Source organism: Equus przewalskii, chromosome 1 (assembly GCF_037783145.1).
Source record: "Equus przewalskii isolate Varuska chromosome 1, EquPr2, whole genome shotgun sequence".
Lineage (NCBI taxonomy): Eukaryota > Metazoa > Chordata > Mammalia > Perissodactyla > Equidae > Equus > Equus przewalskii.
In genome coordinates this window covers 168691821-168719681 of record NC_091831.1, presented here as the reverse complement: position 1 = coordinate 168719681, position 27861 = coordinate 168691821, and the positions used below count along the sequence as shown (strand labels likewise).

Below are 27861 nucleotides of genomic sequence, written 5' to 3'. Positions count from 1 at the left end.
GTAAGGAGCTTGCACCATTCCGACTTTCTCTAAATTCTCTTTCCCCATGCACACCTCTCTGTGTTTGCCTCCTACTTCCCTGACCACTCATGCTTAGGTTTCTTTATGTACCCCTCTCCCTCTGCCAAGCCCTTAAATTTCCCTGAATAAACTCATCTACTCCTATGTCTACATCATATATTCCCAAGTCTGTACTTCAACTGATATCTCTCTTCAGAACTTCAGACCCATTCGCTCAACTGTCAACTACACATCTCTAGGATGTCCCACTAACTCCTCAAACTCAACATGTAGAAAATTGAACTCATCATCTTCACTCTCTACCACATCCCCACACCCATTTCTCCTTCTCTGTTCTCTGACTTGTTGATGGCATCACCTTCTATCATTGCGCAGTCAGAGACCTGGGAGTCATCCTTTACTATTTGTTCTTTCTCACCCAAGGTCCCTCACATCCAATCAATGCTAAGAACTGTCACTTCCTTCTCTTGAGTCCATCTACTTTTCTCCACTCTCACTGCCACCAGGCTAGTGCAGGTAAAAATCATCACTTCCCAAATTTGAGATAAGTCTCCCAACTTGTTCTCCTGTTCCTACTTGAGCTTTTCCAATCCATTCTTTATGTTGTACCCAGGGATCTTCTAATATATATATCTAAACATGTCATACCCCTTGCTAAAAATCTTTCTGTAGCTCCACTCTGCTTTTAAGATGAAGTCCAAATGGCTTAACCAACTGAAGAGACCCTGCATAACTTGGCCTCCACACACCTCTCCAGCCTTGTCTCTCACCAGAATTCCTTCACATTTCATGTCCAAGCCACAATGAATCTCTTTCAGATCTTCAACCTACTGCTTTCTCTCTTGCCTTCTGGCCTTCCTAGAGTCATAGAATTGTACAGAGGAAAGGGACTGAAAAATACCCAAATCAGGACTTTCCAACAGCCAACAGCTTCCTCCTTATCTTCAGAAAACTCAATTCAATTCAATGAATATTTATTGAGTACCCACCAAGTGTAAAAACACTACCTTAGCAGTTGCAAAGACACTTAATAAGTAAAACATAGTCCACGCTTATAGAGCTTGCAATCTCATTGCTTCTCTTAAACCTGAGTTCAAAAGTTCAAGTTCCTGGGTGGAGGACAAGATTGATGGTATTTAAGGGTACATACTTGTATGAGTAGTAAATAAGCCATCTAATGCACAATATAATGAATATGGTTAATAATATTGTTACTATAATGATGTAATATGATAAATATTGCTTCAATGGCAATCATATTACAACATATAAATATATGAAAGTAACACACTGTACACCTTAAACTTAGAAATTATAATATGTCATATTTATCAAATATTATAAAATAAAAACTTCTGAAATTTAGTTCCTTTCCTCAAACAAGTTCGAGGCACACTAAGAAACTATCTGTTCCTGGAGCTGACCCCATGGCCAAGTGGTTAAGTTCGCACGCTCCGCTGTGGCGGCCCAGGGTTTAGCTGGTTCGGATCCTGGGCGCAGACATGGCACCGCTCATCAGGCCACGTTGGAGGCAGCGTCCCACATGCCACAACTAGAAGGACCTGCAACTAAGGTATACAACTATGTACCGGCGTGGGGGACAGGATTTTGGGGAGATAAAGCAGAAAAAAAAAAAAACGATTGGTAACAGTTGTTAGCTCAGGTGCCAATCTTTAAAAAAAAAACAAAAAGAAAGAAACTGTTCCTGACACAACTGGCTAGTGCCTATATTCACTTTTACCAAAATATTTCACCCCCTTTTCTGCTAATCCAGGGCCCACATATTTTCTCCCAATCTCTACACTTCAAAGAAGACCCAGTTGGCTGATTAGGCCTAGATTAGACAACTCTAAATTTCCGTTGGCTTTCTCAGCTGTTGCTTAGGGCACTCCAATTGACATTGATCACCAGGGATTCCCAGGAGCCGGAAACCCTGCATTTAGCAGCTACATGTCGTGCTGCATCAGTCAGGGCTGGAGAGGATTTTCAAGCTGAAAGTACTGGGGCTCAGGAAAGGGGTAGAGGGAAGAACCATCCCAAAGAAATTTAATAACCAACATTCTGGATTGCCCTCAGTCATACACAGAGCAAAATGATGGAGCTAGGTAAAGAACACCTATCTAGAACCAAAAGACTATACTCTATTTCTTCGCTGAGTTAGTAATCTGATTTGATGATGCAGACACGATCTTGGTAATAGTTTTCCTTTGCCTTGGTGGGTAGATGACTAGAAGGCTTAGTATTACTAGAATTGCAAAAAGGTATCCCCTCTGGGCATACAAATGAAAAACGTCACCCCTTCCTCCTGACTGACTGGAGACAGGCTTCATGCACGGCATGCCCTGCATGTCCACACATGGTTCTCCCTGTATGACACCTCTTTGCCTTCCAAATTCATGGCTATCACTACATAAATGGGAGATATGATCTCAGGTTTCTCACCACCCAGCCTTGAACGAGAAGGCAGTCTACTTTCCAAACAGAGAAAGTGACTATAATGCATTTTGCATACTTCTCTACTTGGAAACTGATGTGAAGTTACCTAAAGCCTTGAACTTTCATCATCTGTTCATAATGGCCAATCCTGACCCACTCCCACCACCCCGTCCTCAGTGAGGCAGAAATCTGAATTGTTCTCAAATACAACACAAATAGAATTCTTGGCAGCCAGAGTTTTACCCAGAGGTGGTAATGAAGCATAATCAGTCCTGGATGACCAGAAGCCCGATGATTACTAATAGAGAGAAGCAACATGAAAGTGTCAAATAGGGTGGAGCGCATGCTCCAGCTGTGCTGAAACACTAAATAACTAGCACTAGGATGCAGAGAATCAAGTGGCCATTTGCCCTGTGGCTTATTCCCTTTGGTTTTTTAGGCTGGACTGATTCCTGTCTGTTCAAGGTGGGGCACATAACTAGCCTGATTTGTTTTGGGAGCCAAATGAGGATTCAGGGTGCTCCTTTTAAGGCAGGCCCTGGGCCTTAATTTAGCTGAGTGTTCCTAGGTCTAAGACACCTTTCCTTCCATCTATCGCCAAGGAGACAGTAACAGCAGTAAGCAGGAGAGTCAAAAGATTGGATGTGACATCGACCCCATGTTTCACCTACATCCCTAGAGGCCTGAAGATTCTGTATGTGGGGCAGCAAAACCTCCCCATAGGACTGCACACACAGTGACTTTCATATATTCACACCTTTGGCATGGCCTTATTACTCAAAGGGCATGAACGTCTGCATTTCATCTAAGAACCTTTCAGTGAGTCTTTCAATCTAGAGGAAATGTCAAACAAGGGAATTCTTTTTTTTTTTTAAAAGATTGGCACCTGGGCTAACAACTGTTGCCAATCTTTTTTTTTTTCTTTTCTGCTTTATCTCCCCAAACCCCCCCTGTACACAGTTGTATATCTTAGTTGCAGGTCCTTCTAGTTGTGGCATGTGGGACGCCACCTCAATGTGGCCTGACGAGCGGTGCCATGTCCATGCCCAGGATCCGAACCCTGGGCCGCCACAGCGGAGCGCGTGAACTTAACCGCTCGGCCACGGAGCTGGCCCTGGGAATTCTTGATTTACGAGTCAAAAATATTTATTGAGTTTGGAAACATTTATCAATTACCTTCTCTGTGGAAAAGAACAGACTTAGTACTACAGTGTGGTAGGCTAGGGTGAGCAGGGGCTTGAAAGATGAGAGATACAAGAAGCCTCCCCTCACAGGACCTTAAAAATGGGGAAACTGACAGATGTCAAATAAATAACACAAAAGAGAGACAGAGCCCAGGTGTTTGGGGTTGCACTTACTGAAAGAGAATCAAATTTGGAACTTGCCATGCCATCAACACCTTTTAAATATTTTTCATTCCTCTAGAGTAAAACCTGATCACACCTGCCAAGGAGAGAAACTACAGTAAACAGAAATATTCTCCTGGGGAAGATCTGTCTGTACTCTTCTGCTTTTCCCAGGACAGAGGCCCTGAGGACCATTTTCAAGTTGAGTTGGTTTTGATGCGTACGAATTATTTGGTCAGTAAGACAGTAAAATAGCCAAATAGATCAAAAGGACTAGAAAGGCCCACTGAGGCAAGATTACAATCCATCCACCAGCAGGCATTTGGGCTCTGCAGCAGGGCTGGGACACAGACCTACTGATCCAAGTGGATGCCACCATAACTGTGTGCCCCAAGGGTCTTTTACACCCTGGGGAGACAGTAATTGCAGTCCTAAAATGAAACCAACTGCAGAGCTCCCCACTACACTGCCTTAAAAGCCATCACAATTGGAAGCTTTGCTGAGAAGAGAAGCAGAGCATTAGAGAAACTCAGCATACTGAAAATCCTCAGTCAGACCCACTTCAGCTTGATTGTAATTCTTGACTCCTGGCCTATTCCTGAAAGACATCAAACACAGAAAGAAAAATGCCCGAGAAAAAACGCAGCTTATTCCATTTGGAGGACAGAGCATGAGATATGTAACAGATGGAATGGGGAAGGGCAAGGGGCTTAATAAGATTCACTACAGGATTAGGCGTTCATTTGATTAAAACCAGCATATGCAGGGCAGAGGCAGAACAAAATCTCACCGCTCTGACTCATTCTGCTCCAGGGTGTGCAGCTACCACCATGCGGGTGAGACCAGGTGGAAGCCATATACAGTCATGCATCACTTAACAACGGGGATACACTCTGTGAAATGTGTCGTGAGGCAATTTCGTTGCTGTGGGAACATCATAGGTGTACTAACACAGACCTAGATGTAATAGCTTACTACACACTTAGGCTGTATGGCACTAATCTTATGGGACCACCGTCGTGTATTTAGTCTGTCATCGAACAAAACATTGTTATGTGGTTCATGACTGTACACAGCCCTGCTAAGAAGTACCATAACTGGTGAACCAGACTGTGAAGGTTTTGCCTTGCTCTTTGATGTCATGAAAGTCTTGGCCATGGAAAGAACAACTCATCTGGTACAGAAACAGAAGAGCTCAGCTTTGTATCTTTGTGCCAAGCACAGTGACTGACACATCCCTGTGCTCTGACTTGAGCAAAGGTCTAACCTCTTAGTTCCGTCCATGAAGTCTGCAAGGGTTGTGGGTACAGTCTGTGACCATACATCAGGATTTGCCTGATCATCCCAGTTTACACCTGTGTATCAGCATAATCAGTAATGCCCCCTGTCACTTGCAAAAGGGTGTCAGTTTGGAGAGCAAATTCTATTTTACCTTAGGCATATAGTCTATCACCAAAATGAATATTTTCCCTTGATTAGGTGATCACAACTACACATGGGGCCCTTTGCTTTTTCCATCAAGTCACTCCTCAGTCCTTGCAGAGCCTGTCTTTGGTGGACTTTGTGAGGCCCTTTTCTCTCTGGTCTCCCTTTTTGTCTCTTCGCCCATGTCTCCATTGTTTCTTCCATCCCTGTATTTCCCTCAAGTGTCCTTGCTCTACCCCTGGGGCAGGAGAGTGTGAATCAGCTTCTCTGTGTCCTGTGAGCCCTGATTATTTTAAGTCCTTCAGAGTCTCGGAGGGACACCCCTGCTAACACACATTTCCTTGCTAACATTCGCCACCTCTCATAGCATGACTTCAATATACTTTTGGGCTGAAAAAGTCTCTATCTTTTTTTTCTGACTTAGCAAAGATGACTTGCCCAAGAATGAGTGATAATAAAGAGAAGGAAAGAAGGAAGCAAGAAGAAAATCCTATCTTGCTACAAATGAATGAATGAACAAATAGCTTGAGTGAGGTCCTCTATATGGGCAAGGAGATGGACTTTTAGCCCTGTGGATTTTTCTTACCTACCAGAAAGAAAAGACTGAATTCTGTGCTTGCTTTTTAAGCAAGGAGTCTGACTTATTCCTGGGACTTATATCTATTTCCATTTATTTAGCTTAGCATTCACACCAGCAGGATTCAAGAACAAATTCTCTTTTGTTCAAGATAAATCATCATTCACTCCAGGAAGCCCAAAACCATCACAAAAATAAAGAGAAGTAGGAGGTAAAAAGAATGTTAGTAAGAATTGGATCCATTAATGAGTTTCAGATTTTGATATTTTTTATGTAAAATTTTTCCAACTTTTCTCTCAGAAGATGAGTGGGAGTTTATTATCTGGTGTGTAAACTTCTTATGAGCTTCTGGCATCATTGCTAATAAGGAAATCACTGTCTATAGTCTCTGTCTTCATAAAAGGAAACAAGAGACTCATCTGGCCATTTCAGATGCAGGACTGAATTAGGAAACTTAAAAAATAAATTCAGGGGCTGGCCCCATGGCCGAGTGGTTAAGTTCGCACGCTCCGCTGAAGGAGGCCCAGTGTTTCGTTGGTTCAAATCCTGGGCGCGGACATGGCACTGCTCATCAAACCACGCTGAGGCAGCGTCCCACATGCCACAACTAGAAGGACCCACAACGAAGAATACACAACTATGTACCGGGGGGCTTTGGGGAGAAAAAGGAAAAAAATAAAATCTTTAAAAATAAATAAATAAATAAATAATAAATTCAACTCTACATAGTGCGACGTAAAGTCAGAGTCTGGAGAACGGATTGAAATCCCATTCGATCTGCTATGTGAGCTTAGACAAATCTCTTGGGGCCTCAGTTTTTCATCCGCACAATGAGGGGCTTGTTTGCTAAAGTTCTACCCATCACTCAAACTCTATGAACCTACGACTTGATCATTTGGTCAGGAAGAATTTCTTCCTCCCATCAGCCCCACGTGAAGGGCATCAAATGCTCACTCCATCTCCTACTCCCACAGCCCACTAGTTATCTTCTAATACCCCTAACAGAAGCCTCTGGGATCTCTCTGCTCCCTCACTGCCCCCATCTTTCCCTGAATCAGATGCTTTGAATTACATAACTTCACCAGGGTGATTTCTGTAAACAAAACTGTCTCTGCTCACAGTGCCTGGCTGTGCTTTGACTGTGAGCTCTCTAAGTACAGCAAAACATCTCACATCAAAGGGTCCATCTGTCTTTAGCTGGAAAATAGAGTTTGAATAACCAAGTTTGCTACAAATTGGCCAGCTCAGGTCCACCACAGAGAAATCAATTGCTCAGCCTTCCATGTCTCTCCTGAACAGGTGTATGTTCAGGATTCAACAATACAACAATTTTAACACCTGCTCCTCCTTGGCAGGGAATGTGATTTCATTACACCTGCCTAGAAAGGTACTGACATTCCCCGACTTGCTATTGACACTCATTGATTCAAACCTGACTCCTAGATGTATTTGCTCATTAAAAAGAGCCTAAATGAAGCATGAGTTATTCATTTTCCCTTAGTGAGGGAATATTTTGCAGTATCTTCTCATAACAACCTTTATCAATCCAGGTTAACAATAGTGGTTACGATTCAGTCGTACCCTCCGTTCCTATGAGATGGAAATATCTTTACATAGTCAGGCCTAGGGGTCTTAAACCCCATTTGAAGATTTCCTGAAAGATCCCTCATAATAACTACCTCATGGAATTGCTGGGACTGCGAAATGAGATAATGCATGTGAAGTGCACCGAGCTCAGCACATTTTAGGAACTCTCTTGTTTCCCAGTGGATGAGAAAGATGCCTTAGAGGAGGTGACAAGGCAGGCGCTCTCTTGATGACAGTAGGGAAGGGTTACTGTAAGCAGTACAATGGTAGGGACAGGAGAGAAGGGATGGATGCATAAGCAGATAGAAAAGTGAAACAGATATGAAATAAACCCTAAGCACAGTGTAGGAAAGTTCTCCCAGACTCTGGCTTCTCAGTATCCCATACGGCCATACTCATGGAAACCTGGTTTTCTGGTGGTTCTCAAGTTTGATCCTCATTATAGAGTCTATAATCCACCTGCAAGCTCTCTCTTCTTGCTCTCTGAATGCTGCAATCATCAGAACACACTCTCTGCTCCCTACTTCTTATGTGTAATTCCTACATCTCTCCCCTGGTGCCAATGGCATTTGTATCTCTACATTTGATTTCTCTGGTCAGAGTGGGATACCACCTAAGATTCTATTTTACAGGTAATTTTATAAATTCCATGATGTTGGAACCCATGCCCATTTAATTCTCTAGGAATTGCATCTATCACTGCTCTGCTGTGTTCAAGGGCCCATGACATTTTCTTCATAGCAATCATGAAAGGCATGTACAGGCTTCCAAACGCTCTGAAAACAGCTTCCTACACAAGGAAGAACTGTGCTGCTCCAAACATCAATGCTGCCCTCCTGTCCCCCTGCATTGTTCAATTCTGTCCAGCCTAGTAAAATACTTCCTGGAAAAGGAGTCCATCCAAAGCCTCCAGATTTCTAAATCTTAGCTTTGCTAGGCTGACTGCCCTGCTCCTGCACCCCGGCTGTAAGACAGCTTCCTCGTGGTCCCTGAATCCCATTCTCTTGTCCTTACTAACTGGGTTCAGGGACAGTGGATGGTACAAGGCCTTCTTGAGATTGAGATTCCAACCCAAATCTACCAACCGCCACATGAAACCCTCAGACTGGACTTGTCCCCAGTCTCTTTTCCTTGATTTTCTTTGTCTAGCTTCTTCCATCCTTTCCATAATTACTGTTTTCCTCCTGTTACAAATGAGCCTCTCCTTCCTTCGGTCATCTCCTAAACCTCTCTAAAGGAATTCTCTGGCAATTATAAAAAGTAGTGAGGATGCTGAAGACCAGTCAAACAAACAAAAAAAGAAAAACTAAAGGAAGCATGCACTTGGTTCTGGAAACCACATGCTTCTATGCTATCTTAGGCACTAGTGCAGAAGGGTCCCTTGAAAAGGAGTCAGGCTACAATATTACTTAATATTGAGTATCTCAGCAGAACTGCAAGGTGATATTTACCACAACCTTCCTTGTACCAAGAGGTGGATTTCCAGCCACTCCTTCCCTGGGGTCAGTTTCTCATAACCTTATGGCCAGAAATTACTGCACAACTTGGGGGGTGAGGGGAGGGACCAGTTTTAGATTGAGGCCCAAGGTGTCAATGGCACTGTGCACAAAAAGCTGGCCTTTGGAGGGAATCAAGGTGAGGAACTGCTCTGGCCACTTGGCAGTTTGAGGGTGTCACTAGTTGGAGAAAATGTCTGAGGCTTAATCCAGATAAAAGGGGAAGCTGGTACCTCACCTGCCAGCTCTACACTGAAATAAGGGAGGAAGCCCAGCTCTGGAGCTTCTTCCAGCACCCAGTCGGTGGCACAACAACCTGGTGCCAGGCACGAACACTCCCTTCACCATACCCCAGCAGGGAAGTATCCCTAGTATGGCGTTCAGCAACACTGTCTATAAGGGTGACAAACAAAGGTTTTATGGCCTGAGGTGACCAGAAACCTGGAAAGAGGCTACAAATGCATCCTTGTATGGCCACCACAGTATAACTGACATCTTTGTGTAACTAGAAGACCCCAGCGGTGCCCAGCTTGGGCGGAACGCTGGCATGATTTCAGCCCCCACTGCTTCCTATGTTCAGGGACAATACACGACACATAGCCCCATTCCATAGCTCAGGGACTAGAAATAATTACGTTCAAGGCAGAGTGTCAGAAAAGGCAGCAGGTGTCATGTCTGGGTCAGCCCAAACCAAAGGCAGCCTTCTCACACCCCTCTGCATGCTGGGGCATCTGTCTGTGCCAGACTAGCTGAGGACAGAGGTATTAGGAGGAGCAAGGGTAGGGGAACATGGTGGCCCTCCCAGGACTCACACTCAAGCCAGCCACATCCTAACCTCACTGTGACACAGCCAGAGACCCAACCTACTCCCATCCTCAGGCTCAGTCACCAGCATGTGTCTCTGAGGAAAATTATCAACAACAATTCATGCTTGTTTGCTCTGAGTTTGGGGATCCAACAGTGATGTGAGGTGCGAAAAACGGGCCGAGCAGTATGACAACCAATGAAGGAATCAAAAGGAACAGGGGAAAGCTCTCAAATTAGGGTGGATTGCTTCCTAAAAGAAGAGGAATGGGACCACATCCCTCTCACCACTGCTCCAAACATAAAGTAACAGATAAAATGTAAAAAGAAGATATTAAAAAGGTGGGCTCTAAAGCAAGATGATGCTCTCCTTGGACTCAACTGATTCCTACTCTTGGGTATTCATGGTGCCTAGAGATGCTCCACACCTGGCAGGTGCCCTGAGCCAGGCTCACTGTGGGAAATCAGGGCTGGACTAGTGTCTCCCACCCACCCTACCCATGACAGGAGAGCTGCTGCTGCTGCTGCCTGAAGTTAAGCCTCCTGTGAAGCTGCAAACCTATGGAGACAGGAGAAAACCAGCGAGCATTGAAGCCAAGCTGACTGAGCAAGGACCTGAGCAAGGCTTCTCACGAACACAGGGACTGAACTTCTGACCTTCAGTAGCACACAGGGCAGGACACTCCCCCACCCACAGAATACCTTGCTCTGAACAGAGGTCTCAGGGGGCTTGGGCTAGAGACAACCATTCAGGGAGGGATGAATGAACGGAAAGGGCAAGAGAAAGTGAGAATCTCTCAATAAGTAAAGACAGCCAAAAAAAGTCAGCCAACGTGGCAAATGCAATGAAAATAATAATCTAAAAAGTGTTTATGTGTTTTTAGGATCCTCACAGAGATAAAGGAAGAAATAACATTCATTTAAAAACTGAAATAATGGGGCCAGCCCAATGGCATAGTGGTTAAGTTCACCCTTTCCACTTCAGCAGCCTGGGGTTTGCCAGTTCGGCTCCCAGGTGTGGACCTACACACCGCTCATCAAGCCATGCTGTGGCAGTATCCCACATACAAAATAGAGGAATATTGGCACAGATGTTAGCTCAGTGACAATCTTCCTCAAGCAAAAAGAGGAAGATTGGCAACAGATGTTAGCTCAGGGCCAATCTTCCTCACCAAAACAAAAAAAAAAAAAAAAAGGAAGCAAGGAGATGGAATTATTACATCATCAGGAGAGTATTTCTGTGGTCTAACAAAGAAATCACTTAAAAAAGTTTTTTAAAAAAACTGAAACAAAGACAGGAGGTAGATGAAAAATATAATAAATGAAAAATACAAAAACCGAAAAACTTAATAGATGAGATCACCTCTAGTATGTACACACCCAAAAGAGGATTAGGAAGTGAAAAACTGTGCTGAGAACAAACCACTGAGAAGAATAAAAAAATTATGAAAGAGCAGTTAAGAGATGTGGAGAATACATTGAGAAGCTTCAAAATATATGTAATCAATCTCCAAAGAGCAGGGAGTTAATGGAAGAGGAGCAATATTCAAAGGGTTAGGGGCTAGCAATTTTCAAGAACTGAAGAAATATGAGTCCACAGTTTGAAAATGTACTCTGAGAGGCAAGGTGAATCAATAAAAATAAATCCACAACCATAGTGTGTGGTCAAACTACAGAACACTGTAAAAGTTACTAGAGAGAAAAGACAGATTCCAAGGAAGGAATGACGATTAGACTGACAGATGTATCATCAGCAACAGTCAACGCCAAAAGAAAACGGAGTATTATCTTCCACATACTGAGAGAAAACAACATCCACCTTGACTTCTACACCCAGCTATTCAGGTATAATAAAGTAAGGGAGCTCACCACCCCAAGACTCTCACTGAAAAAAACAAAAGAAACAAGACTGAAGAATGCACTTTAGCAAGAAAGAATCCAGGACAATGAATATAGAAACTGATAAAAATATAACAATGGTATATTTAATCCTTAACCATAAAAATAACTACTTGGGTTTCTTTTTTTAAGTTGAAATAAAACCCTAGACAACAATAAGAAGAAAGATGTGTGGAGTGTCTGTATAGGGGGAGGGGAAGAATAAAGAGACTCTCTTCTTATCCAGAAGAGAAGAGATATACCGAACAAACGTAGGCTTTATGGAAATTTTCAAAATTAAGTATATATGTTAAAACTATAAGGATAACACTAAAATAAGAGAAATACATCACATATAGTCTAAGTAAACAAAGGGAATAGAGGAGAATAGAAAAAAATGTATCAATCCCACAGGAGGCAGAAAAGAAAAAAAAAAGCAGCAAAGAAAAAGAGTGGCTGTAGCAGAAATGTCTAGACGTCTGCCAAAGATTTGTGTTCCTCTACCACAGTGAGCAACTGTTGCTGGGAAGTGGCCATGAAGCCAGGTACTACATTACCCAGGCCCCTCTTGCTTCTAGGTGGGACCATGTGACTAGTTCTCACAAGCAAATGTAAGCAGTAGTGATATAAATGACTTTCAGGCAGCTGTGGTTAGGAGGCAGGTGTGCCTTCTCTCCCCTTTCTTTCCCTCTCTATGGTGATCTTGATGGGAGATCACATGTTGGGAGTGGCAGAGCCACAAGATGGTCCTGAATGACTGTATGGGGCAGACCATCCCCTCTGTGACACTGATTAGATTTTACATGACGAAACATACACTGCTAAGCCACTGAAGTTTCCAGGTTCATCTGTATCTGTAACCTCAGCTAGCAAGGTCCTAAGCAATACAGATGGTAAACAAAAAACACAAAATAAGTCCATATATATATTATCAATCACAAAAATATAAATGGGGTTAAGCCCAGGGATTGGTAAACTACACCTGGCAGGCCAAATCTGGCCGTGTGCCTTTGTTTACGTACTGTCAGTGGCTATTTGTGAGTAGTTATGACAGAGGCTGTATGGCCCAAAGAGTCAAAAATACTTACTCTCTGGTCCTACCCCTGTGTTAAACCCAGTTATTAAAAAATGAGATAACAGAATGTGTCAATTTTTTAAGATCCAAATAAGGCTATTTACAAGAAGAAAAGTTTTAAAAAATCACACCAAAGGTTGGAAAATAAAGAAATGGATAAAGCTATGCCAAGCAAATATTAACCAAAAGAAAGCATACTTAGCAATATTAATACCAGACAACATAAAATCTAATGCAGCAGCATGAACAGAGATAAAGTAGTACACTACTCAAAGATAAAAAGAAACACCCCAGGGCCTGCCCCGTTGCCAAGTGCATCGGCAGCCTGGGATTTCACTGGTTCGGATCCTGGGCACGGACATGGCACCACTCGTCAGGCCATGCTGAGGCAGTGTCCCACATGCCACAACTAGAGGGACCCATGACTAGAATATACAACTACGTACTGAGGGGCTTTGGGAGAAAGAAGAAGGAAAAGGAAAAGAACAAGATTGTTAACAGATGTTACCTCAGGTGCCAATCTTTAAAACAAAAAAAACAAAAACAAAAAGCAGAAACACCCCAAGAAGATACAGCAATCCTGAACTTGTAAGCACCTAATTACATAAAGCAAAAGTGATAGAATTACAATAAAAACTTTTTCAGAACTACAAAGACAGAGGTAAACTTTACCATAAATCCTTCAGAAACTGATAAATCAAGCTGACAAATTTTAATTATATTAAAGAAGGAGCAATTAGGACATCTGAAAGCTGTGACTCCCAGTGGAGAATGGGTGGGTGTTTCAGAACCAACGGAGAAACTTGTCTAAATAACACATGTGTTACCCACCCGACCCAGAGAGGAGAAAAGGGAAAGCCCCTTTGAGAACTGATTTAGCAAACCTCTGTTACTGTCAGAAAGAGTTTCCCTTAGGGGTGTTGTGCTGCGGTGAAAAGAGGTTGAGAACTGTAAGTCTTTCTCAAGGTAGTGGACAGCGGCCAATGTCAACGATAAGTGCTCTGAAAAGAAACCTATGTTGGTTTATCAGATACTTAGACCTCTTCCACATGAGCTTCTCCATGGCTACCAGAGACATCAAAGTACTGGAATAAGAAGAGCAAAAGATCTATTATGATAGCGACCAGCTTGCTCTCCTGAATTTCTGAATAATTGTTTTTAATTTTCAAAACACGTCAGAGTTTTGTCTTAGTAGATTCAGTTTAACTAAATAGACAACAATGCTCAGACAAGAAATATTTTTTAAGATGTTCCAAACAATCTACACATTGACTTAAAATTTTGACAGTCCAGCTTTAGGGAAATTTTACCAATAGACAACATATTAAAAGGTACTCTATTCCCTCTAAAAGTTCAAGGTCAAAGTTCGTTGAGCATGAGGAAGCCAATTTAAGCTAAGGAAACCAGCAAAGGGAAGTTCAACTCTGTGATAAAGTAGAGGAATGTGAAGTCTTCAATCATCCACTTGGTTTCTTCTCTAGCCCTTGCCTATGGGAAGGGATCTATAACAATGTAGTCAATGTACCAAAATTCCCCTTTAACAAAGTAGTTCTATGTCCATGGAGGTTTGTAATGAATATATTTTAAGAAAATATACTCAAAGGCAAAAGTAAAGAAATTGTGTCTAAATAATAGACTGGAGGCACTAGTTCAGAGACTAAAAATACATAATTTTGGAGTAATGAGTGTAGTTGATAAAAAACATAAAATCCTAGGGTGAGAAGTTCAGTTCTGACATGGGAGACAGAGAATCACTATTTATTCTTGAGTAGGTGAGTATGATGTTTGTACAAAATGACAGTCAACTATGTGAAAGAAGGATTAGAGCAGGAAGAGAGAAACTAGAAGACCTTTGGATAGTGCAGGTGCGAGTTGGTGAGGGTGAGGGTTTTAGAGGGTGGCCATGAGAATGAGACGTAGTGTTAATGAAGACTGGGGAGGAGAAGCCAACTGGACTCAGTGAATGACTGGATGAGAGAGAAGTAAAGCAGAAAGGAGGAGGAGGAGGAGGAAAAAGGAGGAAGACGGAAGAACCAAGACTACACTGATTACCTTTACAAAACTGGGGTCCAGGCACAATGACAGGGAAAAGAAAGCTGTATCTATTTGTGGAAGGTTAGTCTTAAGGTCACTAAATTTAAGATAAAAGATAAAAATCAGGCCAGCAGTTGAAGAACACAGTGACTCTCAAAGACTAGCCCACAGAGCCCTGCATCAGAATCCCCTAGGCACCTAGTAAAATGCAGATTCCAAGGCTCCTCTCTAGACCAACTGAATCATAATCCCAGGAATCTGGATTAAATGAGTTCAGAGGACGGAGGTACGGAGCACTGGAGTGTATCCCCCACTGAACCATAGATAAGATTTGCATAGTCTGTAGACCAAACCCCAAGTGGCTGAACTTACCCAAAGTTATTGAAGAGGAAAGCAGGATCCAAGCAGTAAGGCTTCGGGGTATCAACAGTTATGGGTCATAGACAAAGAGTAGCCAAAGAAGGATACAGAAATAAAGAAGTTTGTGAACCTAGCATGAACCAGAATTATACATTGTCACAAGGATGAAGGATTTTCTGGCAAAAACACTGTTGGGTGCTTGGATGCTTTTTTGTTCCTCTGAAGTCCTAGATGATTACATTGGAACTCTTACAGCTGACCAAGAACAGAGTCTGACCTGCTGACAGCATCCTAGACAACAAGAAAAACAAATAGGCTAATAGTAGGTACAAAGTAGATACAAGTAGTATGACTTTTAAGTCTTAACTTTCCCGAAGTGACACCAGATCTTGTCTCTCTCATTTTCATCATGTATTTAACAAGGACAACCCAAATGTACATAGCTTTGGGATTTAAAAAAAAAAAGTGATTAGGGATGTTTAAACAGGTGCCCAATATTTTAAGCTTTAAAAAAAAAAAAGTGATTGGCCCCAAGTGTGCTTTTCCTTCCAGTTACGTTTCCAGTGTTTTTAAATGGTCCTCGTTTCCAAGGTAACAGCCAGTGGATACTGGGTTGTATTCCTCCAAGTTTAAGAGTTGTAGGCAGGTGCTCTTCAGGATGTAGCGAAATCTTAAAGTTGAAAATAGCCCCTCATGGCAACAACAGCAATTTACACACCTGCAGAGCTCTGCAACGCACAAGGCGCTTCCCCAAGAATTTCTCATGACCCTTCTGTCAACCCTCAGAGGCAAGCAGGGCAGACATGATTATTATCCCTATTTCACAAGAGGGTGTCGGTTGTCCAAGAGGTGGAGCTGGAATTTGAACTCTGACCCTCAGACGCAGGGATTCTTCCATGATACCCAAAAATCACAATTAATTAAAAGAGATTTTTTTTTTCGATCTTTAGAAATAAATCTGAGAGGAAGATTTGATTGATAAATGTTTTATTTGCAGTTTACATTATCAAATATTACAGTGAGAGTAGCTTCAGTTTTTCTGAAGCTTAAATTTCCTGGGAAAACAAAAACCTTCAGCCATGTGAATGAACAGAGTTGGTGAGGGAAGTGAAACCACAGTGTGGTAAGGAGATGTGAAATGTAAATGCTTTATGCAGCTGGGTTTGGTATAAGAACCAAACTCCTGATCACCTTACAACCCAGGGATATATAGAGCTACTAGTAGAAACAGTGAGGCTGGCCCCAAGAGTCCGTCTTATATGAGGGCCTGAACAGCCTCCTGAAGGAGTGAGTGGAGGCTCCTTACAGGGGTCCAGGGTGAGGGGCCAGGATCTGGGTGTCTGTCACTCAGACTCACCACTCTGGAATGATTCAGGACTAAATCCTAGCTAGAGGAGAGGCGGCTGAGATACAAAGAACAATCTAAAACAAAGAGTTATCTCACTAATGTCTGAGGCCCTGAGAACCCACAGCAACACTGTTTTGTGGCACTAGTTGTGCAGAAGGGCAGCGGGAGAGCTGGGGTGTAGAAGCTATTTCTGAAATAGCCTTGTGTGAGCAGAGGCCATCTTACCACAGAGCAAATGGGGTAGAGTCATGGAAATATTATGTTCTTCCAGTTGTTGCAGCTTTTTTATATATTATTCAGGCAGAAAGTATTTACTGAGGTCAGACTTTGTGACAGGTAGTTGGGATACAGCAGTGAACAAAACAGATGACATCTTACTCTTTAGAACTTTTATTCTAGTGGGAGAAGATGAAAAACAAACAAATTGTGTGATGGAGATAGTTGCCATGGAAAAAATTAAAGCAGGATAAAGGAGATGTAGTTTTGGTGAAACACAAATTGTGTTTTAATTTTAAATGTTTTTATAAATCATCAAAAATCCATCTGATTAATTTTAGTAGTTGTGATAGTTGGGGAACATTTCATAATGATAACAGGATCAATTCCTCAAGAAGACGTAGCAATTCTAAACGTGTATGTATCTAACAACGGAGTTTCAAAAGACACAAAGCAAAAACTGTTGGAACTGAAACTGAAAGGCCAAACAGAGAACTCCAAAATTATAGCTAGAGATTTCAACAGTCCTCTCTCGATAACTGATGGCGAAGCACCAAAAATCAGTAAGGATATACATGATTTGAACAACATTATCAACTAACTTGACCTATTAACATTTATATAACACTTTAGCCAACAACTGTACATTCTTTTCCTGGGCACATGGAACATTCACTAGGCATACCATATCCTGGGCTATAAAACAGGACTCAGTAAATTTAAAATAATTGAAATGATACCACAATAGAATTAAACTAGAAAAATAACATGAAGATACCTAGGAAATCCCCCAAATATTTGGAAACTAAACATAAGCATCTAAATAATCCATGTGACCAAAAAAAAATAAAGGGGAAAGTAAATATTTTGAACTAAATGAAAATATAAACACAGCACATTAAAATTTGTAGCATACAGTTAAAGTAGCTAAGACTGCCTAGAGGCAAATTTATGGCTTTAAATGCTTCTATTAGAAAAGAAGAAAGGTTTAATCTAAAATTTAAAATCTAAATTTCTACTATAGGAAACGAGAGAAAGAAGAGCCAATTAAACCTAAAGTAAATAGAGGGATGAAAATAGTAAATAGCAGAAATCAATGACATAGAAATGAACAGTAGGAAAAAAATGAAGCCAAAAACTTGTTTTTTGCAAAATACAATAAAATTGATAAAATTCTAGCCAGACAGATCAAGAAAATAAGAGGGAAAACACAAATTACCAACATCAGGAATGAAAGAGGAGACCTCATTATATATACTAGAGAGATTAAAAGAAAAATAAAGTAATATTAAAAACTTCACGATGCTGCTTTAAGGCAAAACTAGTCTTTTCCTTGAAAAAACAGAAGCACATACACAGTTATATTTCTCTGCAACCATTCCTTCTCAGTGTAGTTTCAACCATTTATAACACATAAATGTTAACCAAAATAACTTCTGTTTTGTAGAGAAAACTGGGGGGTGGATAAAGTGAACTGTCACACCCCAGCATGTTATCAGACTAGCAGAGCTCATGAATTCAATAATTCATGAATTAACCCAATTTTCCACAGTTGCTAATGTCCCATATACATCTTCCTAAAGTGGCAAAAATCAACATGTTCATTAACATGACCCACAGACAGAGTCTTTCTATAGTATATAAAAATAAGAAGCAAAGGTATATAAAGTTAAAATTATGCTTATTAATTAATACTTTAGTATTCAATCTTACTTAGAAATGATCTAGGTATCCAATGATTTTCCGTTAATTAACCCAATTTAATACCAATCCAAGATTGTAGGCTACCTAGATCTTCGACATTTATCTTCAAGCTGACACAGTATAGAACATATTACTAATGGAATAATAATTCATCAGAATAAAGATTCAATGGGGTCAAATACAAATTTACATTTTTCATAAGCAAGCATTAAGTAGAAGTAATCCTAGCTTATCAGTAAACCTGTATAATTTAGAAAAAACATACCCAAGTGTAATAAAAATAAACACTTGTGTTACATGTAACACTGATAAATCAGAGAAGAAATAGCTGTTTTTATTAAACCAAATTATTAAACTAGTTTAGTTTGCGAAAGATTTACCTAAATTGTGTAAACTTGAATTCTTAAAATGTTTCTGAGCTAATTTCTTTTAAAATACTTTTTAAACCCAGCACATTTTAAAACTTAGAAGTTCTATTTCCTTACTTTCTGAGAATTGTAGGAATACTACATTTCACTTACAAGCGCTTATAAGCCAGTCAGAACAAGGCTTTTTTAATTTAGGAGATTTGATAATCTAATACCATCCAGATTTAGAAAAACATCATACACTCAGACAATGAGAGGTAGAGACCTTTCTGAATTACAGACATAGAGACATGTAGAGTTTACAGCTTCAATTCTAAAATTTCAGTCATGAGTCAAGAGAAAACACAGAAGCAAAATATTTACTAGTTCAGATATCAAAGAGCTATTCACCTTCTTGGTGGCACACAACAGTCTTGATTGATTTGAGCCCAAATAGATGAACAGGCAAACAAACTAGCTTCTCTGTTGTCTCACCCAACAGACACTGGATCTCTTCAAATGATTCATCCAGTGCAGAGCTCACCAAATGGTCAGACCATAACACCCAATTTCCAGCCATTGCTACCAACAGTAGGCAATGATTTATTGCTGTAAACAAAACAAAGACAAACCACAAAATTAATAGAGAACAATATTAAACTTGAAAAACAAAGAGTTAGCAAAGTTCTATAGTCACTTCTAGAATCAAAAAAGCATGTGTCTGGGCTTTAAGTGGCCCATGAGCTGCACTTCGCTGGTGAAATGTATTCCTGGTTTTGTTGGGTGAACCCATTGGGCATCTCAGTAGAAGACCTCCAAACTGTTAAAAGACAATTTAAAAAAAAAAGATAAAAATCATGCTTCTCATACAGATATAAAATAAGCATGTGTTAAAGATTTTATTGAATGTATTAACTGATGAAGGAACAAGGAAAATGTGACCAACTCAAAGGAGAAATCAAAAATCACAAATTTATATGGACTAAAGCAATGTTGAAATGAATGTCCTCTCTTCTTCCACAGTGGTAGAGAGAAGTCAATTAAACCTCTACTGGTCAGGACAGATTTTGCGTGCCTATAAACAAGAATTATTTTGCTACCAGTTATCTACAATTTACAGAGTTGTATGATAGTTTCCATAGAATTGGAATCAGATAACCCTGGAGGGTATTCTCTAGAGTCTAGACGACGCAGTTCCTCAGTTGGGCACAAGTTTTTCCCCTTCAAGGGACACTTCTCCAATGAAACCAGAAGAGAGGAAATAGGAGTGCGTGTAAATATAGGTAAATTTGTAGTAAGGGCAAGACATAAGGAAGCTCATCTCTGATAGTATGTTGCCCCCCCCCCCCGCCCCGCCCCACCAGGGAATACAACACAAGGTTATCTGCTACAAATTAAGGAAACTGGTGACAAATAAAAATGGCAAGCAATAGGATATATTGGAGTATATGAGGAAGCCATGTGGTATAAACCTAATTCGGCCTGACCTTGTCTTTCCAAAAGGGCCTGACCGAGGCCGTTGAGCATGCATTGTATATCTGCTTTAGAGATTCCCTACGGCAAGAGCAAAGGCCCTTGAGATAAAGGTGCAACCTCCCTCCCCCTCCCAACTTTGGCATCTCCTTAAGGATTAAGCATCTTTCCTTAGGCTAGAAACTGATTGCTGCGCTCACCTGTGACTGCCCAGCTCCAGACAATAGACTTGCCTCCTGCTACGCCCACCAAGATGGCAGACCCACTACCTGCTGTGTCCATCAAGCGCTGTGCCGACAGGGCAATCTTGTGACTATTGTGGGAGGGACATTTCAATCATATGTAAAGCACCCTCTTTGGGGGTATATAACCACTCTGTACACCTCATTTCTTTGGTGCCCTTTCTTCCTTCGGGAAGAAAGGCCCCGGGCCATGGTCCTCAGATTTCAGCTCAGAATAAACTCACCCAAATTTTCATTTATAGATTGGTTATGGATTATTTTGGTCAACACTGGTTGCTGTGAAAGGGCTCCATGCACACAAATATCTCGCACCAGCCTAACCACAGTGACTTTCTCACTTCATTAAAAGTAGTCTGTAAAACACAAGTCATCTGGGAGATATACGGGATCATCCTTTGAACCCCTTGACACAGATCAATCCCGTGGAAACTGTAAGAAATTGGGTCTAGGAATCCATCACCAGGCAAGTTTGGGAAACAGGGCTTTGATTCATTTTAGTTTGTGGGGTTAGCTAGCAGAGCCCTGAAGAAATAAAACCCAGGACCGGTGAACTGTGAAAAATCCTTGGAGTTCTTTAGGTGGGCCATTTAGGAGGAGTCCTGGGGAGTAAATGGTTGCTACATGAGGGAAAGGGGTATGGCCATAAAAGGAAGGGAGTAGCAAAGGAAGGGGCCTGGTGGGGAACTCACACAGGCTTCACCTGATGCGCAGTGTGTCAGATGGAAAAGAAAGGAGATGAGAGGGAAGAAACAAGAGGGTTGACAAGCCTGAAGCAGATCTGTGAAGGCTGAGAGCTCACAGTAAAGACAGACAGAGCAAAGAGAACCTTCAGGGGAGGGCTCTGGCACTGGTATTCTAAAAAGCTTCGTGGTGATTACAACCTACAGCCCACGTGGATAACCTCTGTTCCCCAGGGGCAGTTCACCAATTTCACACCAGGTAAAGCTGGTCATTGATGCTGTGGTTCTATGCAACTCATCTGTTCCTAGCTCAAGAAGATGTAGGGACTTCAGTTGAGCTTCTTCTTCTTTTTAATTAAAGCAAAATTCCTGAAGAGTAAATAACTTGTGGTTTTTGCCTGTTTCAATTGTCACATCATTTAATGTTCCCTTTCTGTGAATAAAAAGAAAAAGCTTAACGTAGACTTTCCACTTATCAGTGTGTGCTATCATGTTGTTGCAGTCAAATGAGCAGAACTCAGAAACGTGTGGTTGTACTAGGTGCCCATCAAGGGATGAGTGGATAAAGATGTGGTATATATATGCAGTGGAATACTACTCAGCCATAAAAACAATGAAATCCAGACATTTATGATGACATGGATGAACCTTGAGGGTATTATGCTAAGTGAAATAAGTTAGAGGGAGAAAGTCAAATACCGTATGATCTCACTCATAAATAGAAGATTAAAACAATGATAAACAATCACATAGAGGCAGAGATTGGATTGATGATTACCAGAGAGGTAAGGGGGGAGGGAGGAGGGGAAAATGGGTGATTAGGTACATGTGTGTGGTGATGGACTGTAATTAGTCTTTGGGTGATAAACATGGTGTAACCTATACAGAAATCAAAATATAATGATATACACCTGAAATTTATATAATATTATAAACCAACGTTACCACAATAAAAAAATTTTTTTAAATAATAAAAAAAGAAACGTGATTGTAAAATGGTAGGCTGGAAGTCTTTATTCTGTTCTTTGTAACCTATGGTGCAACTAGTATGACCTGGTAATATTACAAGTGGTGCAGTTGGAAAGACCAATGGATTTGGCCCCAGAAGATGGTAGGACCAGTGCCAGTACCGCCTAGGGGAAATACTACACCCTTATCTCAGACTCAGCTTCTGTCTCTGAAAAATGAGATACTACATCTCTATATGAATCACAGTTTTATGCACCACTAAGAAAACGTAGATAGTTGTTTTATTCCACTGCTAATGTAAATAGTGGAAATTACTATGACAGCATTTATTGGTAGTAGACTCCAAATCTTCCAGAATATAAAAATAAAACTGCTTTTCTTGTTAAAACATCGGATAAGCTGAGAAAAATCCTTTAAATCAATGTCTCCGAAAGTCAACTTGTTAACAATGCCTTTTGAGACTCTTTCTTCCCATATGAGTCATATCTTAACTCGGAATACAAACGATTGAAAAGCTTCCGATATGACTTCCAAAAGATGTGGTAAAGAACACTATCTCCCCCTCAGAAAGTGACTGGAGATTTACATATCCTTAACTGGTGATAAGAGCAAGAACTGTTTTTGTCAAAATGCAAAGATGGGACTTAAATATTTTTTAGTTTAGCAGAAGCCAATAGAGTTTTAATGTTACGGATGTGTAGCGTGAAGACACGAGCGTGATGACAAAGGCAGAAGGTGAAGTGGGTAAACGCGTTCACTTAGCGAGGTACGCAGTGTAGACAGGGAGCGGCTCAGCATGGAGGAAGAAGAAACTGGAGGAAAAGACTGAAGGATAACACAAGAATTTGGAGGAAAAGACAACTGTGTAACCGAAACGAGAAAAGAGAGTAAGGAAATCCAACACGTGAAATTCGCACACCTCTGGCACGTTGTCCTAATGGATGAGGCAGTACACCTGCCTGACAGAAAACGACGTTCAGAAACCATCCAGAAGAGACACATCAGTCTGCATTCCAACACAGACGAGGGTGGGCGGAGCCATTTTTCAGACGCGACGGCCTCCACCGAAGCGGGGCGGAGGGTGCGGGAGGCGGGGCCCGAGACCCAGCAACCAGGCCCACCCGCGGCGGCTCCAGGAGAGCCTCTCAGCGGCGCAGCGCCGGAAACACAGCTTCAGTTTAGCCTACGTGGGAAAGGTAATTGGTTAGCTCTCGGAGCCAAAGCATGGAGAGGATAGAACGATCCAGAGACTCAAAGAACACTGACATTCTCTCTCTGTGTCTTTTCCTGCTCTTATTCTCTCAGTTTTGTTCCTCGGCGCACGGAATTTGGACACCAAGGGCCTTGGGTTTACATCCTTACAGCTCGTGAGCCAAGGGTTAAAAACAAACAAACGAGACCCGCAGTGTATTCGCAAAGCATTAGGAGGTTTGGTGGGAACCCTTCTAACGGGGGTCGGACTGACGACCTCCGCTGAAGCCCCCGCTTCGCCAGGCGCCTCCACCGGGCTGCCCTCCCGACGAAGCGCGCAGGCTCGAAAAAGCGAGCGCGGCTCTCCTCAGGCCTTTAAAGCGGACTATGAATTTCCGAGAACCATGGAGGACAGAGAAACAGATCAAACGACAACATCAGTAAGGCCTGAGCAGAATGCGAGGGCTCGGGCGTCCCACAGGGCAGAGATCCGGTTTCCTCAATAAATCGCCGGCCCGAGGAGAGGCGGGGGCGGGGCGGCCGAGGATCCTGGAGTCGCAGGGGCGGAGCCGCGGCGCGCAGTGTGCACGGTCCCGCCTGGACGCTCCGCACGCGCCGACGATGCAGACATCCCGAAACTCTCACGGCAGTGCGCACGGAGAGTATTAGGGGATATTAGGGAGCTGCCTTAACTATTCGAGGCGTGATAATGGCTGGGGGACTGCTTTTTTTTTTTTTTAAAGTACTCAGCAGAGGAGCTTTAAGCGGGAAACGACATCTCTGAGCCTCGTTCTCGCCCCGCCCCCGACTCCCGCTCCCAGGGCCTCGAGGACGCCGCGCCGGGCGGCCCCGTGCACGCCGCTCCCGGCATGCTCCGCGGCTCGAGCACCCAGTTACGGGCTCAGGGCTCCCACGGGCCCCTTACCCAGGCTGCCTCGGGCGCTCATTTGCATGTCCCGCCCGACAGGTAAACCCGGCAGGTTCATCGCAGCCTAGCCATCAGAGCACCAAACGTGCGAACCGCGAGACGTGATCCCGTTGCGTCAAGTGTCCCTGACCGTTCCAAGTCGCCGGGAAGGCGGGCAGGCCGGTCACCGTAAGTAGGAGAGGCGAGAGCTCGCCGCGCCTTATATAGCCTGCGGGCGGAGGTGGTGGCGTGCTCGCTTCGGCAGCACATATACTAAAATTGGAACGATACAGAGAAGATTAGCATGGCCCCTGCGCAAGGATGACACGCAAATTCGTGAAGCGTTCCATATTTTGGCCCAGGCCCCGACCTCCTGACCCCGGGCTCATCAGCTCGGAAGAAACAATCTGGATGAGAACACAAGCTGTGACACTCAACAGTGAAATTATGATTTTTCGCTATAGAAATATTCCTGTAGGGCAATCAATGAGATGAAAACGAAGCTGCGTTATATCGGGAAATTTATGTGCAAATATGTCGTTTCTACATATCTTGGCAATGGGAACATGTCAACTTGCATTTTTCTTCAATGAACTTAAAAGTTCTGAAATCGACTTATTTTGGGTCTTGTTTCCCTCAACAAGACAAATTCCAGGGGCCCAGATCGGTTGGCTCTTGTTCACCAGAAGACTGCCTGGCACCTGAACTGCTCGAAGAGTCCTCACCAAATCATTTCTAAAGTGTTCAATTACTAAGTTATTGCTAAATTAATGAATCCTCACTAAAAGAAGTGTGCGACATTAGTGCACATTTCTTGCTCCTCCTTTGTGACATCCTTCGGTCGTTCTGAACCTGAGTGCGTCCGCCCTCTTCTCTGCGAGCTGCACAAAGCCAGGGGCTGTCACCAAGGAGCGTTACACCGGCTGGATCAACGTGCCAGGGCCTCTGGGTCTCAGGGCTCCAGGACCACCTGGAAACTGGCGGGAGGCGGCAGGGCCATCCAGATCTACTCTCACAAGTCCTCCTGAGGCCGGGTTGTAGGCCTGCTGTCATCTGGCCTTTAGGAGCACTCGGAAATGCCGCTTTACCTAAATCGGACCCATTCCGTGATGGGTGATGTAATTAAAAGGTCACTGCCCAAATCAAAAGGAGATGTTAACCAATGAAAACAACCATTAGGTTGCAGACACTAGGATTACTTAGGTAACCGGAAAAGAGAACCCAGACCCGGCGGCCGTGAGGACCCGGTGGGAGGCCCGCAGAACGCCGCAGGTGTCTTCGGCACCCGGGCCACACCAGAGCTACCTCTCCGTAGCCCCCAGTCCTTTGCGTTCATCAGCCCGGGGTCAGGAGGTCGGGGCCTGGGCCAAAATATGGAACGCTTCACGAATTTGCGTGTCATCCTTGCGCAGGGGCCATGCTAATCTTCTCTGTATCGTTCCAATTTTAGTATATGTGCTGCCGAAGCGAGCACGCCACCACCTCCGCCCGCAGGCTATATAAGGCGCGGCGAGCTCTCGCCTCTCCTACTTACGGTGACCGGCCTGCCCGCCTTCCCGGCGACTTGGAACGGTCAGGGACACTTGACGCAACGGGATCACGTCTCGCGGTTCGCACGTTTGGTGCTCTGATGGCTAGGCTGCGATGAACCTGCCGGGTTTACCTGTCGGGCGGGACATGCAAATGAGCGCCCGAGGCGGCCTGGGTAAGGGGCCCGTGGGAGCCCTGAGCCCGTAACTGGGTGCTCGAGCCGCGGAGCATGCCGGGAGCGGCGTGCACGGGGCCGCCCGGCGCGGCGTGCTCGAGGCCCTGGGAGCGGGAGTCGGGGGCGGGGCGAGATCGAGGCTCAGAGATGTCGTTTCCCGCTTAAAGCTCCTCTGCTGAGTACTTTAAAAAAAAAAAAAAAGCAGTCCCCCAGCCATTATCACGCCTCGAATAGTTAAGGCAGCTCCCTAATATCCCCTAATACTCTCCGTGCGCACTGCCGTGAGAGTTTCGGGATGTCTGCATCGTCGGCGCGTGCGGAGCGTCCAGGCGGGACCGTGCACACTGCGCGCCGCGGCTCCGCTTCCTGGGTCTCCAGGATCCTCGACGACCAGGTCGGGCTGGCGCGTCTGAGGCGGGCCCGGCGGCCTGCCTGCAGCAGGCGGCGTCTCCCCCAGGTCTCTCGGAGAGTTTGCGAATAAGCGGGCCTGCTGGGCCACCGGGGCGCTGGGTCGAGCACGCGTCATCCCAGCAAAATATAGAACGTGCCACCCATATTTCATTGGTGCCCTGGGGGCCTTGTGCCAGCTCCAGAAGGCACCGTAGACGTCAGCCCAGCGTGCAGCCCTCCGGGAGACCTCTGGACGACTGGAGCACCCAGCGCCGGCCCGTCGGCTCTACTCTCGAGGCTGCCCGCGGCTAGCATGCGCCCACGTGTCCCGCCCCAGAGTCCGTTCTGCGCAGGAGTTGGTGGGATGGGAGCGCAGGCGCCGGGATGGGGCCCTCGCCCGTGACAGGTGGCCTCCCGCCGCTGGGGCCCCCGGCCCAGGCGCGCAGGCGCAGCCAGTCTGCCGAGAGGGGGACGCGAGGAATTGCATTGTTGGGGTTGGACTGAGACTCGGTCTCGTCCGCCTGTATCCTTGGCGCCGCTGCCCCCGGCCCGGTCACAGCGCGAACAGGCGGGACAGGCCGACTGGCAAGAAATACTGGAATGTTCGCGTTCACTATTCTGATTTCACCTACCGCTAAAACCATGCTGTTCAAGTCACAGCCTGGTGCGTTGTGAAATGAGGGCCCAAGCCTCTGGGATCGAGGTGTTACAGTCCTCCATGTATTTAGTTAAAACGAAGGGCATGGGTTTGCCTGCGTCGTGTTAAAATGGCCCTTTAATAAGGAGTGCGGCATATGCATAGAATAAGTGGAGTTGTGCTTCTTTTTTCTCCTTCCTTTGGTCGTCCTACCCTTTCTCCGAAATTATGACATAATATTTTGAAGTAGAAACCTACGAAAGATCAGTGATTTTGACAAGTTTTTTCATTGGTACCCAATTTTATGATGTACAAAAAGAAAATAGTGTGAAACCATTTAAGCGTTTCTGGTATTGCTGAGACAAAACCAGAGAAAGGAAGAGAAAGCCTTCAAGGATTATGGCTAAAACTATCTTTTTCTCTGTGTTTGTGGTTATAATTCTTTTCTTTCACAGCTTTTGAAAAGTAATAAAAACGCTATGTTCTCCCCCCCAAAAGAAAATCAGGTAAAAGAAAATGACACACCTATTGAGTTAAATTGGCCAATTACAAATAAAATATGTTTTGATATATTTCTTCTAATGGCCTGTCTTTTCAATGATCCATTTCTCACTTCAAAGCTGTTAAATAGTAAATTGATGTTCAATTTTATGATTTGAAGAAATATATTAAAACTCGTTCATGTCCTTGCTCTGTTTAGAAACCTTATAAACAGCTTAGTAAAGGATACGTGGTTAGGAATATATAGTTGGAAGGCCGGTCAGAGTTCAAGGGTCATGAACTTGATGTCTCTACAAGCTGTAAGCTCATTCCATCAGGCTGCACTCCTGGATGACCATGTTTAAACCCTTTGTATTCTGAAAAGAGGAAAACTGTTTACCACATACAGAAAAAAAGTTGAAGGTTTACAAGAGATCAAGTCCTTTGGCGGGGGGAGGGGGGAGCTTTATAATGGCTTTAAATTATCAGATGTGTACAGAAATAGCGAGAAAGCATAACTGTAGAGTTATGCC

At 43.6% G+C, this 27861-nt stretch overlaps 1 long non-coding RNA gene and 2 other non-coding genes across 3 annotated transcripts; 1 reads left to right on the top strand and 2 right to left on the bottom strand.

Annotated features, from left to right (window-relative positions):
• Window positions 1-16009: 16009 nt before the first annotated feature.
• On the bottom strand, window positions 16010-24028 carry LOC139078011 (uncharacterized). Its single transcript, XR_011530676.1, has 3 exons — window positions 23285-24028; window positions 22938-23201; window positions 16010-19263 (listed from the first exon to the last, which is right to left on the bottom strand). It is a non-coding gene; the product is annotated as an uncharacterized lncRNA (long non-coding RNA).
• A 337-nt stretch (window positions 24029-24365) lies between these two features.
• Window positions 24366-24472, top strand: LOC139078642 (U6 spliceosomal RNA). The gene has a single exon (XR_011531674.1). It is a non-coding gene; the product is annotated as a U6 spliceosomal RNA (small nuclear RNA).
• Window positions 24473-25483: 1011 nt separating this feature from the next.
• Window positions 25484-25590, bottom strand: LOC139078641 (U6 spliceosomal RNA). Its single transcript, XR_011531673.1, has one exon. It is a non-coding gene; the product is annotated as a U6 spliceosomal RNA (small nuclear RNA).
• Window positions 25591-27861: the final 2271 nt, after the last annotated feature.